Below are 14,435 nucleotides of genomic sequence, written 5' to 3'. Positions count from 1 at the left end.
GATGTTCCTATGATCCAGCTTTATTATCCTCTACTTCATTTCTAGGCCATTGTCAAGGACAATTGAGGAGCATCCAAAAAGGGACTCTGTGGTAGGGAGGAAGGTTGGGAAGATACTGTTGTAATACAGAAAGGGTACCAGTGTATGGTTTCTCTAAACTCTGGTTTCTTGGTATTACTCTGATTATGATTTCCCATTCATTAAGTTTCTAAGGTATGCTTAGGACACAAATTCCAGATATGCCTTCAAGATTCTTCAAGGCTTCAGGGTTGGGAGGGAGAGCAGTTGTTGGGTCATTGTTGATGGGGGGGGGGGGGGGTTGTGGTAAGGACAAAAGAACCTTCCCTCTGATAATTCTGCAGTGAGCACATGCCTGGGAAAGATTTGTTGGGTAAGTGCCTGGGAGAGCCAGTGGCCACTGATTTGGGAAGAACCTGGTTTTGGCCTGTTTTGCAAACCTAAAAGCCAGCTGGCTCCTTCTGCCTGCCACCCCCAGTCAAGTCCTTTCCCCAGGAAGCTGTCACTGGGCTGAAATTAGTTGCTGTTCTATGGCTTGAGAATGAGTCATAAGAGTGAGATGACTGGGCTGCTGAGACATGAAGGAATGGACTTTTCCCAGCAGATCACTGGAATCTTTTTTTTCCTTCTCATTTTTTCTTTGTTGTTAGACCGCCTCTGTGGCTTTTACAAATTGTGCAGTTTTATCTTGTTCCAAGAGCTAGTGTGAAATGGGTACTTGGAGCTGGGTATCTGTAAGTGGGGAATTTTCCATTGGGACAGCTGTTACTTGCCCTAGGCTGGTAAGCCTGTTGAGCAGCTGGGCAAAGGATCATGCCTTAGAGACAAAATTGGTGAATTGGTGGTGGCAAATATTGCAACATACTCATGTAGCTTACTTCCAGACATATCAGACAGAAGCTATTCTGTGCTCATCCATGAACATGGGTTTGGGGTACTAGAAGGATTCTGGGATACTTTATCCCTGAGAGGGATTTACTGAATACCACCTTAGGGCCTAGCACATAACAGTTAGGTTGGATATATCATGATGTTCTTCTCTTGTTGGACAAAATGTAAGCATTTTTGGTGGTGCTGACATTTGTCCCTTTTTTTTGCCTTTTAGAGGGCAATTGGGGGTTAAGTAACTTGCCCAAGGTTACAGGGCTAGTATTTTTTTGTGTGTGTGGGTGTTTAGTGTCTCAGGCTGGAACCAAACTCGGGTCCTCCTGATTCCAGGGCCGGCGCTTTACTCACTGCGCCACCTAGCTGCCCAGATTTGTCCCTTTTTCATGGGAAAGAATTGGGCAGGGAGATTTCTATAAGCTATTTCCTTGCATAGGTGGGCAGCACCACTGACTAAACTGCTTGTAAGGAAGGATTTTATTTTAAACTCAGTTTGACTCTATTCTTTCCCTGTCTCCCTTCCTAATGCTAGAACTCTGGGAATGTTTGAAGGTCCAGTTTCAGATGCTTTTTTATATCCACGTCAGAGAAGTTCAACAACTGGATTCTTCACTGGCCTCTAGTCTGAGCAGCCTCAGCTATCCCACCTTCCTATCCCCAACCTTGAATTTTAGGAGGATCCACATGTGAATTAGTGTGCCTCCAGCTCAGCCACTGACACAGTCACACACACAGATGTCCTGGAGTTGGGAAAATGGGGATGAGGGATGCTGTTGTAATGTCATCTTGTGCAAACCATGTTGTTTTGGGACCATGATTCTAGTACCATGCAGAACTTTGTAAAGCAAGGGCAAAAGTATAAGCCCCTTATTTCCTTTTTGACCTTGTTTCATCTCCTGTGCCCCCTTGGCCTGCTGAAAATGTAGAAGAGGTCACATAAGGTGTTTCTCCCAGAATTCCCTCAGGCTGTTGTTAATTTGCTCCTAATGGGTGACAGGCAAGAATGTTTCTTCTGACTATGAATGCGGTACCAAATGTGGAAAGGTACCTACTGTTGAAAATATGTTGAACTTGAAATCAGAGGGTCTAGGTTTAAATCCCAGTGCTGTCATTTAATATTCTTGTGATTTTGAGCAAGTCACTTAGCCTATATTGTTCTCAATTTCATCATCTTTAGGGGTGGCCAGGTGGCTCTGCGAGTAAGAGCACTGGCCCCAGTGTCAGGATGACCTGGGGATCAAATCCGGGCTCAGATACTTAGCACCCATGCACAAATAACTGGCCGTGTAACCTTGAGCAAGTTACTTAACTCCAATTGCTTTAAGAAAAAAAAAATTTCATCTTTAAATTAGGGATAATAATATTTATAGTACCTGCCTCACTGGATTGATATGAAGACCAAATGAGATAACAATCTAAGTACTTTATGACCTGCAAAGCACTACATAAGTATATTCTAATAATGATAATGATAAGTTATAAGACAAAAGGAGTTTGGTATCCAAGTGTAGATAAGTTCACAAGGTAAGCTTATATGTACTTTATGTAGGCTCTACTAAATAAAGGCTAACTTTGGGTTCAGGGACCCTGGCCAGATTCTTTTCTAGATCTTTTAAAATTTCTTTATGGATATCTTGTTTTTATATTTCCTTCATTTCCAAATTCCAATTTCTTTTTCCTTCCCCCACCTAGTAAGCCATTCCTTTTAACAAAGAATAAAAAAGAAAGGGGGAAGGGAGGAACAGCTCAGTAAAACCAGTACATTAGTTGAGTATGGCAGTATATGTAATAAGTGAACAAGAATTTATGAAGGGCTTACAGTGTGCCAGGTACCGTACTAAGCACTGAGTATACAAAGAAAAGCCAAAAACAGTCCCTATTCCCCAGAAGCTTACATCCTCTAGTGGAGAAAACATGTAAAGGAATAGGTATGTATAAGATAAATACAGAAGAGATGGGAGGTAATCTTAAAGGAGATGCCTCTGGCAGTTTGGAGATCTGGGAAAATGTCTTCTGCAGAAGATGGCATTCAATCATTTAACATTTACTAAGTGCCTAATTGTATACTAGGCACTTTGCTTGGTGCTGGGGATACAAAAGAATGTAAAAAAATAGTCCCTGCCCTCATGAAGCTTACTATCTAATTGAAGGAAGCCAAGGATTAAGAGGGGAAGGTAGAATCCCAGCCAGTACAAAAGTTTCAAGATGGAAGATTGAGTGTTTGTGTTCGAGACACAGCCAGGCTGGGTTTAGAGTGCATGAAGGGGAGTAAACAGTAAAAAGATTGCAAAGGGTCCATGTTGTGAAGAGCTTTAAATGCCAAACAGATGATTTTCAATTTGATCCTGGAAGTAATAAGGAACCTCTGGAATTTATTGAGTAAGGCAAAATGACATGGTCAGATTGTGCTTTAGGAAAATCATTTTGGCAGCTGAGTGGAGGATTGGAATGAAAAGAAACTCTAAGCAAGGAGTCCAATTTGGAAGACTGTTATAGTAAGTAGCATAGGCTGTAGGTGATGAAGATTGTGGCAGTGTGAATGGAGGGAAGGGGTCTTAGACGAGAGATGTGAAGGTAGGAATGACACAATTTGGCAATGGATTGATATGTGGGGTGTATAAGACAAAGGAGTCAAAGATGATGCCAACATTTGGACTTGGTCTACAGAGGTGACGGTGGCCTCCCCAGTGCTAAGGGAGGGTTTTAGAGAACAGATAATAAGTTCTGTTTTAGGCATGTTAAGTTTGAGATAATTATGGGACATGCAGTTGAAGGGTTTTCATTTATTTATTTTTTTGGGGGGGAGACATTATCATGTTTGTGAATAGAAGAAAAGCAACCAGTAGACAAGTAAAGACTGATAATTAATTAGCAGAGGTATCAAACTCTGGATCAGATTAATTAATGTAATTGGGAAATGTTTAACACGATAAATAAAAATACAATACAGAGTAGATAATGCTCATTTGTGTTTTCCTAAATCAATATGCCTTCACCATTTCTATTGGAGTTTGACATCACTGAGTTAGAGAGTAGTAATTAAAAAAAGCAATCTTTTGGAGAAGATGGGATGGAATGGCATCACTTGTGCATGGAGAGGGAAAGTTTATCTTGGCAAGATGAAATAGCGTGAGAAAGTACCTGAGTGATGTGAGATGAAGGAGAGGGGAAGAGAAAAGGAGGCTGTGGGTGAATGGCCTTAATTTTTTCAGTGAAATATGACATAAAGTTCTTAGCTGAGAGAGTGGGGAATGAATGAGCCATCAGAGGTTTGAGGAGGGATGAAAAGATTTTGAAAGGTTGCTGTGGTGACTGGGATAGTGCATCAATGAAGGGGATAGGAAAGGATTGCCTTACCTCAATGAGTGCCCAGATCACATAGCATGGATTTGCAGTGGATCCAGTAAGTACAACTTCATGATTTTTTCCAGCTTCATTCAGCAGCATGTGAATAGGAATGAAGGCAATGGAGCAATCCAAGAATAGCACTTGATGAAGCAAGATCATTGATAGGATCGAAGGGCAAAGGACCCAAGAGAAAAGGATAATGTGAGGTTTAACTGGCTCCCCAAAGAGTTAAGGCAGGGAAGGGAAGAGTATAATCAGTGCAGGGGTGATAGCCTAGGAAAAAAACTCAGGTGGAGGAACTGGCGATCTTGGTGAAAAGGAAGGACTGGGTTAGAGGTTGTAAAGCAGATAGAAAAAATGGAATGAAAGCTTATGAGCATGCTTTTTCCCATTCGTTATAATTCTTCTATGCAACATGACTAACGTGAAAATGTATTTAAGAAGAATGTATTGTATTGCAACTGGGAAATAAGATATACAGGCACTGGGGCATAGAGATCCATCTTTCCCTACTGGAAAGTTGGAGAGGGGATGGGGGAGAATATAGGAGAGAGCAGAATGGGGGAGGGGATATTCAGTGGGATCACTGTTTTGGAGTGGTGGGTAGGGGAAAGATGGGGAGAAAATTTGTGACTCAAAATCTTGTGGAAATGAATGATGTAAACTAAAAATAAACAAAATTTAATTAAAGAAAAAAAGAAAATAAAGAAAAGAATGTATGTGTAGAGTTCATATCAGATTGCAAGTTGTCTTGGGAGGGAGGGGAGAGGAAGAGAGAGAAAATGTAAAACTTATGGAAGTGCATGTTGAAAACTAAAAATAAAAAAAGAAAGATTATGAGCAGATAAAGATATATCAGAATTCATTACTATGAAAGTGGAACAAGTAAGTGATGGCAAACTCAAGGATGCCACCATCTTTGTATGTATCTGAAATGGGATGGTGGAGTAGTCCCAAAAGATTTCCCTCTCATTTAACCATCCTTTCTGTTCCCCTTCCCTAACAGAAACTGCTACCTTTTCCTATTTCTTACTTTCCTCATCCCTCTCAGATTTCACAGGTGAGGAATAAATGGAAGGTCAACTTTCTCCCCAATCCCCAATGCTAAGTTGGGGTCATATCAACTTTTTTTCTCATCATTTTAAGCACAGTCTGTATGTACTGCTACCCATTAAAAAATCAGTTACTGTCAAGTTTTCTGCTGCCCTGGATCCAATTCAACAATAATTTTTTTTGAGAGGGGGGAAGGCAAGGCAGTTGGGGTTAAGTAACTTGCCCAAGGTCACACAGCTAGTACCGGTAAGTGTCAAGTGTCTGAGGTCACATTTGAACTCAGGTTCTCCTGACTCCGGGGTCTATATTCTACTCACTGCACCACCTGACCCTGCTTTTACTATTCTTAATGACTTTTTTACCTCTCTCAAATTCTTCTTCTCTACCCTCTCCTTTAGCATACATACTAACAAACCAAGAAACCACTTAACCTCATTCCTACTTGCCTCGGGAGATTTCCATCTTCATTCCATATCAGCTCTTCTTTCTCTTGTCCCTTAAATGTGTCTTCTCTCAAGGTTCTGTCTTTAATTTTTTGCTCCCAATTCCACAGCTTTATCTATTACTTCTATGTAATTGATTCCCAAATCCTTATCCTCTAATCCTTATTTCTTATGTGAGACAGGTGTTTCCAGTCCTTGTTGGATATCTTAATGTAGAAGTTCTTTTGCTACTTCTAATTAAAAGTTGAACTTGGCATTCTCCTCTTCAGTACCACTCTTTCCTTATTTTTTAATTGTGCTACCTCTTACCTAGTGTCAAAATCTCAGATTCAACTTCAATGTCTTCTTTCCCTCATACCCAACTATATCTAACATGTAAGAGTCTATCACCAATTCCAATTAATTCCCGCCCCTCCCCCAATTTCTTAAATTAGCCTCTTTTTATTCTTATACTGTCCTTCCCCTTTAAGGGGGACTTAAACCCTGGACTCTTTGTAATAGCCTCTCAGTTGGTTGGTCTCCTAATTCCAATCTAAGCCAATTTACTTTTTTTATTCCTGAATATGCTTTGTGCTTTCCTTCCTCTATGCTTTTGGTCACACCATTCTATTCAATTGGAATACTTTCCTGATTCTTTTTTATCCTGTTAGATCCTACCAGATTTTTCAGGACCAATCAAATCCTGTTTCCTCTGCAAAGCCTTCTCTGACCACCCCATTCTTAAATGATCTCCCCTTCCTCTATACCAACAATTCTCAAAATGTAATCCCTGGATTACCCCTGGTGGTTCCTAAGACCTTTCAGGGTGTCCACAGGTCAGAACCATTTTCATAATAAGCTTCATTTCTAACACTGTAAATATTGACAGATATACATCACAACAACAAAAGTTTCTTGGGAGTCCTCATTAAGAGGGCAAAGGAGTGCTGATACCAAAAAGTTTGAGAACTGCTGCTCTACATGACTCATTTGGCCATTAGCCACCTACCACTTCACAGTGATCTCTTTTATTATTGTGAGCTGTTATTTAAATATTTTATTGCTGTTTAACTTTTCACTAAGAGCTCTATTTTATCTCACAAACTAAAATTTAAATTCCTTTGTGGATGGGATCTCGTTTCATGCTTCTTTTATATCCCACTGCCCAGGGGAGACAGTCCCTTGACTTTGTAGGTACTTAATACATTTTTTATGCTGATTTGACTGAGTAGGTACTTCTGGTGTCCTTTGGATGGAATCCCTTACACCTCCTCTTAGAGTGGTGTTGAAACTCACAGTTTATTGGCTCTGAAATTGTCCTTACATGTTACCAGGAAAGTTGTCAAGAATTTACCTCTCCAGTTCTACTCTAGCTAGGCCAGGGCACCCATGGCTTGGAGATGAGAAATGGGGATCAACATTGTCCTGTTTTTATTTTTATTTTTTTGCTTAATTTTTTTTTGGAGGGGGGAGGGCAGGGCAATTAGGGTTAAGTGACTTGCCCAAGGTCACATGGCTAGTTAAGTGTTAAGTGTCTGAGGCTGGATTTGAACTCAGGTCCTCCTAACTCCAGGGCTGGTTCTCTATCCATTGAATCACCTAGCTGCCCTGTGCTGTTTTTATTAAGCCATAAATACTACCCTTCAGGGATATGGGGGAAGCCTAAGGGAGAAGCTATGTGGTATAGACAAGAATTATGAGGCTAAAATATTAAATAGAGGCTATGGGAATTACGCGGGATGAGTTACCATTGATTGTTGAGATATTTCCTGTCCAGGGGCAGCTAAGTGGCATGCGTCAGGCAGGCAGCAAAGTGGATAGAGTGCTGGACCTGGGGTCAGGAAGATTGATCTTTGTGAGTTTAATCTGACTTCAGAGACAGGCTAGATATGTGACCCTGGGCAAGTTACTTAACACTACTTGCCTCAGTTTCCTTTTCTGTAAAGTGACGTGAGGAAGGAAATGACAACCCACTCCAATACCTTTGCCAAGAAAACCCCAAATGGGGTCATAGAGAGTCAGACTTGACTAAACAACAACAAAAAGGGTCACAAGGTTATTCAAGCCATTTTGCAAGAAACTAGTGTCTAGATGTCCCAACCTTCTCCCATGCCCTTTGAATTACCACTAAAGGAAATAAATGAATGATTACCACATTGTTTTCTGTTCACTCTGTTTAAATGTTTTACTTTACTCTCTAGGTAAACTATTGTAATACAGGAATACACAGACATTCAAGGAGTCTGTGGAGACGGGTTATTTCCTGTTGGTGTTAAGGTGCCTGTGTAGACTAAAGTGCCAATCAACTTTGTCATGCCAGGCATGGGGGCTGTTGTTGGGAGGACTTATCACCAGTTGGGACCCAAAGGGCAAAAGTGCATTTGCCTGAATAAATTACACTGTTTACATTTTTATTCAGAGGGAAAGGAAATTGCAATGGCTTAAATCCCTGGAAACTACTCAACAATAACCTTATGTAATCTAGAGGTATTAAAATATTTAAAGCTTGAGGAGACTTTACAGCTCATTTAGTTCAATCTTTCATTTTCCAGATGAGGAAACTTGAATCCAGGTCTTTAGGATCTAGGTGAAAAGTCAGTGAGCATTTTTCAAGTACTTGATATGTTCCAGGAAATGTGATAAGCCCAAACCATACAAAGAGAGGCAAAAACATGGTTGCTGCCCTCAAGGTGCCCACTTCCAATTGAGGAGGCAACATTTAAACAGCTATGTACATAAAAACCATAGTATAAAAGGATGGTAATCTTAAAGGGAAGACACTAGCAGTGGAGAGGGGGAAATAGACTCCTAAAGATTTCTTGCAGATGGTGGGATTTGAACTGAGCCTTGAAGAAAGCTAGGAAAGCCAAGGAGCAGAGAGCACTAAACAAATGAGGAATGGCCAGTGAAAAGGTATGGAATTTGGAAGAACTGTTGTGTCCAGGCAATATCAAAGAAGGCCATGAAGAGAAGAGAGTGTAAGAAGACTGGATAAGCCAGTCTGTAATGATTTTTCTGTTTGATTCTTGGAGGTAATAGGGAGCCAATGGAGTTTATTGATTGAGTTGGAGAGGGGAGGTGATGTGATGTGGGCAGATCTTTGCTTCTGGAAGATCCCTTTGGTAGCTGAGTGGAGGATGGATTTGAATGGGGAGAGACTGGAGTTAGGGAAACTAACCAGCATGTTATTGCAATAGTTTAGGCATGGAGGTGGTGAGGAAATTCATTGTTGGGGGGGGGAGGCTGTTGTGTGAGTGGACACTTGGCACCATATTGGATATGTGGGGTATGAGAGGGAAGAGTTGAAGATCACACCAATTACCAGCTTGAATGACGATGTGGATAGTGGGACCCTCTATAGTAATAGAATGTTAGGAAGAGAGGAGGTTTTGAGAGGAAAGATAATGAACTCAGATTTGGATATGTTGAGTTTTCTCTTTGCATTCACCTTTGGGTTCTTGCCTGGCCTATTTGGTATAGACAATTATAGTGCTAACTGCTGCTATTACTAAGCCCCTTGGGTTCAAAATGTTCTCTTGTATCTCTGCATCCCTACTGCTATTTTCCAATTACTGCTAGCATCTAGGCTTTAGACAGTGTTTAAAGGACAAGGGATTCTTTTCTTTCCAGCTTCACTTACCTTGTATGTATAGGGTGAGTCTGATTTACTCATTTCCTACCATTCCAGTGAAGGTGAGTCATGCTTAGAATTCCATGGGCCCTCACTGTCCTTCCTCTTCCTGAATCTTTATCTCTACTTATATCTGAGTCTGAAGCTTTCATGAGCAGAAAATTACTTTGTTCTCTCTGTGCTGGGAAATGTCCGAACCCTAGCCTCAACTACCAGAGTATTAGCAAAGTTAATTTTCCATAACCAGGGATCAGGTATGGTACCTTTCCAAAGGAATAGTACCTTTCCAAGGCTGTAACAGAAACCAAAGGGCAAATAGAAAGAACCAGATATCCAGTGACTCTGAATGGCTACTAGGGCAATGTAGCTTTCATTCTCTAGCTAGATTCTTAGACCCAGACACCTCCACTCAGGGGATCTTGACTAAATGTGAGGCATAAATGGGCAAGGGAGAACTAAACCCCTCCAGAACTCCTATGATAAGCTTGTTCTCGGCTGTCCCTAAACTTGTCTGGGTGACTTAAAGTAGACGTAAAAATAAAAATGCCTTTAGTACCTACATGATTTTGTTATTATCATTATTATTCCTGCTGTTACTCATTGAGACACTGGGGATTTTTGTTCTAAAGGCTAAAATTATACCTTTGAATTTTCCCCTTCCCTCCATCTCCACCCTGATTCACTCAGTGACCACTTTTGTGTATTGCATGCACTATTGTTTGAAGTGTACAAACGATTTTACTATTAACATGTAGGAATCCTATCACTATAAACTACACGGAATAGGTAAGTTACAGCTAGGTGGCACCATAGCCCATAGAGTGGAAGACTCCATTTCTTCAACTCAAATCTGATCTCAGACACTTAGTAGCTGTGTGACCCTGAGCAAGTCACTTAACCCTGTTTGCCTCAGTTTCCTCATCTGTAAAATGAGCTGAAGAAGGAAATGGCAAACCACTCTAGTATCTTTGCCAAGAAAACCCCATATGGAATCACGAGGAGTTAGACATGACTGAAATGACTACAGTTGTTTACTCCTCTGAGTTTGAACTGGCTTAAAATAAACTGTCTCCTGTCCAGTTGGTTCTGGGCCTCCCCTCAATAGGAATACCATTAACTCACCGCTGAGAGCACCTTAGAGATCACATACATCAGAGTCTCCATACCTGTGAAAGGAATCTCCTTTATAATCTGCCTAATAAGGGGTCACCTAGCCTAAAGACCCCTAGTGTTGGGAGACTCATCAACATGTGTAGGCAGCTTTAGGTGGTGCAGTACAAAGAGCATTGGACTCAGTCAGGAGGATCTGAGTTCAAGTGTGGGACTCAGTTTCTTCCACTTTAAAATGGGAATCATAACCATACTTACCTAGTAGGCTTGTTGTGAGGATCAAATGAAAGCACTTAGCACAGTGCCTGGCACATAATAGGCCCTTTATAAATGCTTATTCCCTCCCTTCCTTTCTCCCCCTGTCAAGAATGATTTAGGCTTTTTGGCTGCCAAGTTATACTGTTGATTCATATATTAAACTTGCAGTCTGCTTAAAGTCAAAGGTCTTTGTTTTCTTCCATAAGTTTTACATGCATTTTCCTCATCCTTTACTTAGACAGTTATATTTTCTTTTCTTTTTTTTTTTAAGCAATCAGGGTTAAGTAACTTGCTCAAGGTTACTATACAGTGATATTTTCAAATTAAAAGTGTGTTGTTTTACACATATCCCTATTAAACCTCATTTTTCTAGGTTCAGGCTATCATTCCAGTCTATTGAAATAGTTTCAGATCCCAGTTCTATCATCTAGTACCTTCTCTTTTTTAACTTGCATGTCATCTAAAAATTTGATAAGCATGCCATCTATATCTCCATTCAAATTATAGGGCTACCTCGGTAGCGCAGTAAATAGAATACTGGCTCTGGAGTTAGGAAGACCTGAGTGCAAATTCAGCCTCAGACACTTGACTTGCTGTCACTTAATCTTTGCTGCCTCAGTTTTGTCATTTATGAAATAGATACAGTAGTAGTACCTCACAGGGTAGTGTGAGAATCACATTATATAGTGTATGTAAAATGCTTGGAAAACCTTAAAGTGCTATCTAAATGCTATTCCTCCCCCTGCTACTGCCCCTCGTCTGCCTCTTCTGCCACACTTCCACCCTTGATGTGAGTACTAGTTATTTTTCTTAACTTTCTTGGCCATGTGAGAAAGGAAGCCTTTTTCTCTGGACTTCAAATGTAATTTTGGATTTGTCAGTCAATCAAAAAAGCATTTTTAAGCACTTGTTGTGTGCCAAACACTGTACCTTATAAGCCCTGGATATCAAGGACTGCAGATTCTGATAGAGGATATAGCATGCTAATAATTTATATATATATATTTATATTTATTAATTAACATCATATATGTATATATTTAATCATGAATATATTTATTAATATTAATAATTTATATTTGCGTAATGCATATGCTTTCTTTTATTTATTTAAAATGAGAGATAATCTCAGGAGGAAGGCAGTAGCAGTAGGGAGGACCAGACCAGGAAAGTTCTCCTGCACAAGGTGAGATTTAATCCAAGTTTTAGAGGCAGAGTAAGGAGCAAAAGCATTCCAGGGTATGGGTAAAAAAGCATGGAGTATGGGACTGTATGCTTGTGTGTAAGGAACAGCAAGCAGGCTGGTATTGTTAGACCACAGAGTATAAGAAGAATGGAAAGGTAGGAAGGGGTCCAGGTTATGAAGATCTTTAAAAGCCAACACACGATTTAAATTTGATCCTGAGGGAATAGGAGTCATTGGAGTTTATTGAGTAGTAAGGTGACATGGCCAGACCTGTGCTTTTGGAAGATCACTTTTGCAGCTGAATAGAAGATGGACTGCAGTGAGGAGAGACCTAAGGTAGGGAGACAAACCAAATGGCTATTACAGTGGTGAGGTAAGAGATTATGGGTGCCTATATAAGGGTTGTGGTTGTGTGAATAAAAAGAAGTAGATGTATGGGAAAGATATTGTGAAGGTAGAAATGATAAAGGGCAACTATGTGGCTCAGTGGATAGAGTGCTGGGCCTGGAGTCAGGAAGACTCATCTTCTGGAGTTCAAATCCAGCCTCAGCCTCTTACTGTGTGAGCTGTGTGACCCTAGGCAAGTCACTTACCCTTGTTTGCCTCAGTTTCTGCATCTGTAAAATGAGCTGAATAAAGAAGTAGCAAACCACTCCAGTAGAAGATGGCCCCAAATGGGATCATGAAGAGTCAGACACTACTGAGAAATGGCTGAACAAGAGAAATGATAAGACCTGGCAGCCAACTCGAAGTGTGGGGTGAGTGAGAGTGAGGAGTTGAGGATCACATTGAGTTTGGCAGGTTAGATCACTGGGAGGATGGCGGTGTCCTCAGCAGTAATTGAGAAGCTTAGAAGAGGAAGATTTGTAGGGAAAATGTTGGGGAAATGAGTTCAGTTTTGGAAATGTTGAGTTTAAGATATCTAAGGGACATTCAGTTTGAAATGTCCAATAGGCAATTGGTGAAAGAAGATTGGAGCTCAGGAGACAGAGTTTTATGGTTATATGTTTTAGATTTGGGGATCACCTTCATAGAAATGACAAGTGAACCCATCAAGTTGAGATCATCAAGCAAGAGTGTATGTTGTTTGTCCTTTGTTTTTGAAGAAGACCAGTAAAACCAAGGGGTAATATCTCCACTTGTATGTAGTAAATTGGATTTAAGTGAGGCAGAGTTGCACAAAGTTGTCAGCCTCGCTCTGTCTTCCAGAGTCATCAAAGTCCAGATTGTATAGAAGGAGAAGATAAAAATACCCAAGACAGTGCCTTGGGGTCACCCATGGTTAATGTGTGTGTCCTGAATGAAGATTCTACAAAAGAGACTGTAGGAGGAATTCCAGCAGAGAGCAGTGTCACAAAAACCCTAAAGAGGAGAGAGTATTCTTTAGAAGAGGGTGCTTATCACTGCCAAAGGCTTTAAAAAGGATGAAGACTGAGAAAGGGTCATTAGATTTAGCAATTAGGTCACTGATATATTTGGAGAGTACTATTTCAATTGGATGATGAGGTGGGAGATCAAATTGTACAGAAACTTTAAAGTTGAGTGAAAAGAGAGAATGTAAAGACACCAAATATAAGAAGTTTTCTCATGGAGAAAGAGATATAAGATAATAATAAGAGTTGATGGTTGGATCAAGTGAGAGTTTTTAAGGATGGGGGAGCATGGACACATTTGTGGGTTCCAAAAAAGGTGTCAGTAATTAGTAACAGATTCAAGATTAGCAAGAGAGTGGGGATTATAGATGAAGCAATCTTCTGTAGGAGAAGAGATAGAATGGGATAATTTGTGCACATAAAGGGGTTTGCATTGGCAAGAACAGCCATCTTTTCATGGTGAAGGAAGAGCATGTATAGGAAGACATTTGAGATTTTTGAGATGAGGAGAGAAAAGGGAAATCTTGGGAATGGCCAAGGTGGTGACAGTCGCCTGAGAGGGTATGGGGAAGAAGCTCCATGGGAATCTTGAGGAAAGATGTGAATGTTCAGAAAAGCTATTGTAGGTGAGTTGGATAGCAAATTGATTAGGGTGGTGTAGAAAGATTGCCTTGCTTCAGGAAGGTGAGAAACCAGTTGAGAATATGTAGTAAAATCATAGTATACCCAAGTCAACGTGGTTGGGTTCAACAGTACATGAGTATCAGAGAAGTGGATGATGGATGAGAAATTCTCCTTGCTGCTGTCTGAGGCCCAATTCAATGGTATGCTGTCACAGACTTTTCTTAAATCAGATTTTCCTTGTGAACCATTTAGCCCTGGGGATGATAGAGAAGATGATAATAACAACCAACATTTGTTTGCAAAGCACTGTAACTACCTAGTCTCATAGGAGCTTTAAAGCCACCTGGAAAGTTGGTACGATCTCTATCCCTTCTGTATCTTGCAGATGAAGAAACTGGGCCTTTGAACTATTTGTGATTTAAAGTGCTCTTCCCTGGCTTCTCTAAAAAGGTCTAGTGTCTATATTCTTACCCTCTAATTCTTCCTTCCTTCCTTCCTTCCTTCCTTCCTTCCTTCCTTCCTTCCTT

At 40.5% G+C, this 14,435-nt stretch overlaps 1 protein-coding gene across 4 annotated transcripts in view; it reads left to right on the top strand.

Moving 5' to 3' along the window:
* Nucleotides 1-14,435, top strand: part of SEPTIN9 (septin 9) — a 363,859-nt gene that overhangs the window by 79,616 nt on the left and 269,808 nt on the right. The gene's annotated exons all lie outside the window — the stretch shown is intronic.

Source organism: Petaurus breviceps, unplaced genomic scaffold (assembly GCF_028583685.1).
Source record: "Petaurus breviceps papuanus isolate PSGF00001 unplaced genomic scaffold, PetGlider_PUasm1.0 90925, whole genome shotgun sequence".
Lineage (NCBI taxonomy): Eukaryota > Metazoa > Chordata > Mammalia > Diprotodontia > Petauridae > Petaurus > Petaurus breviceps.
This window is presented reverse-complemented; position numbering and strand designations above follow the sequence as displayed.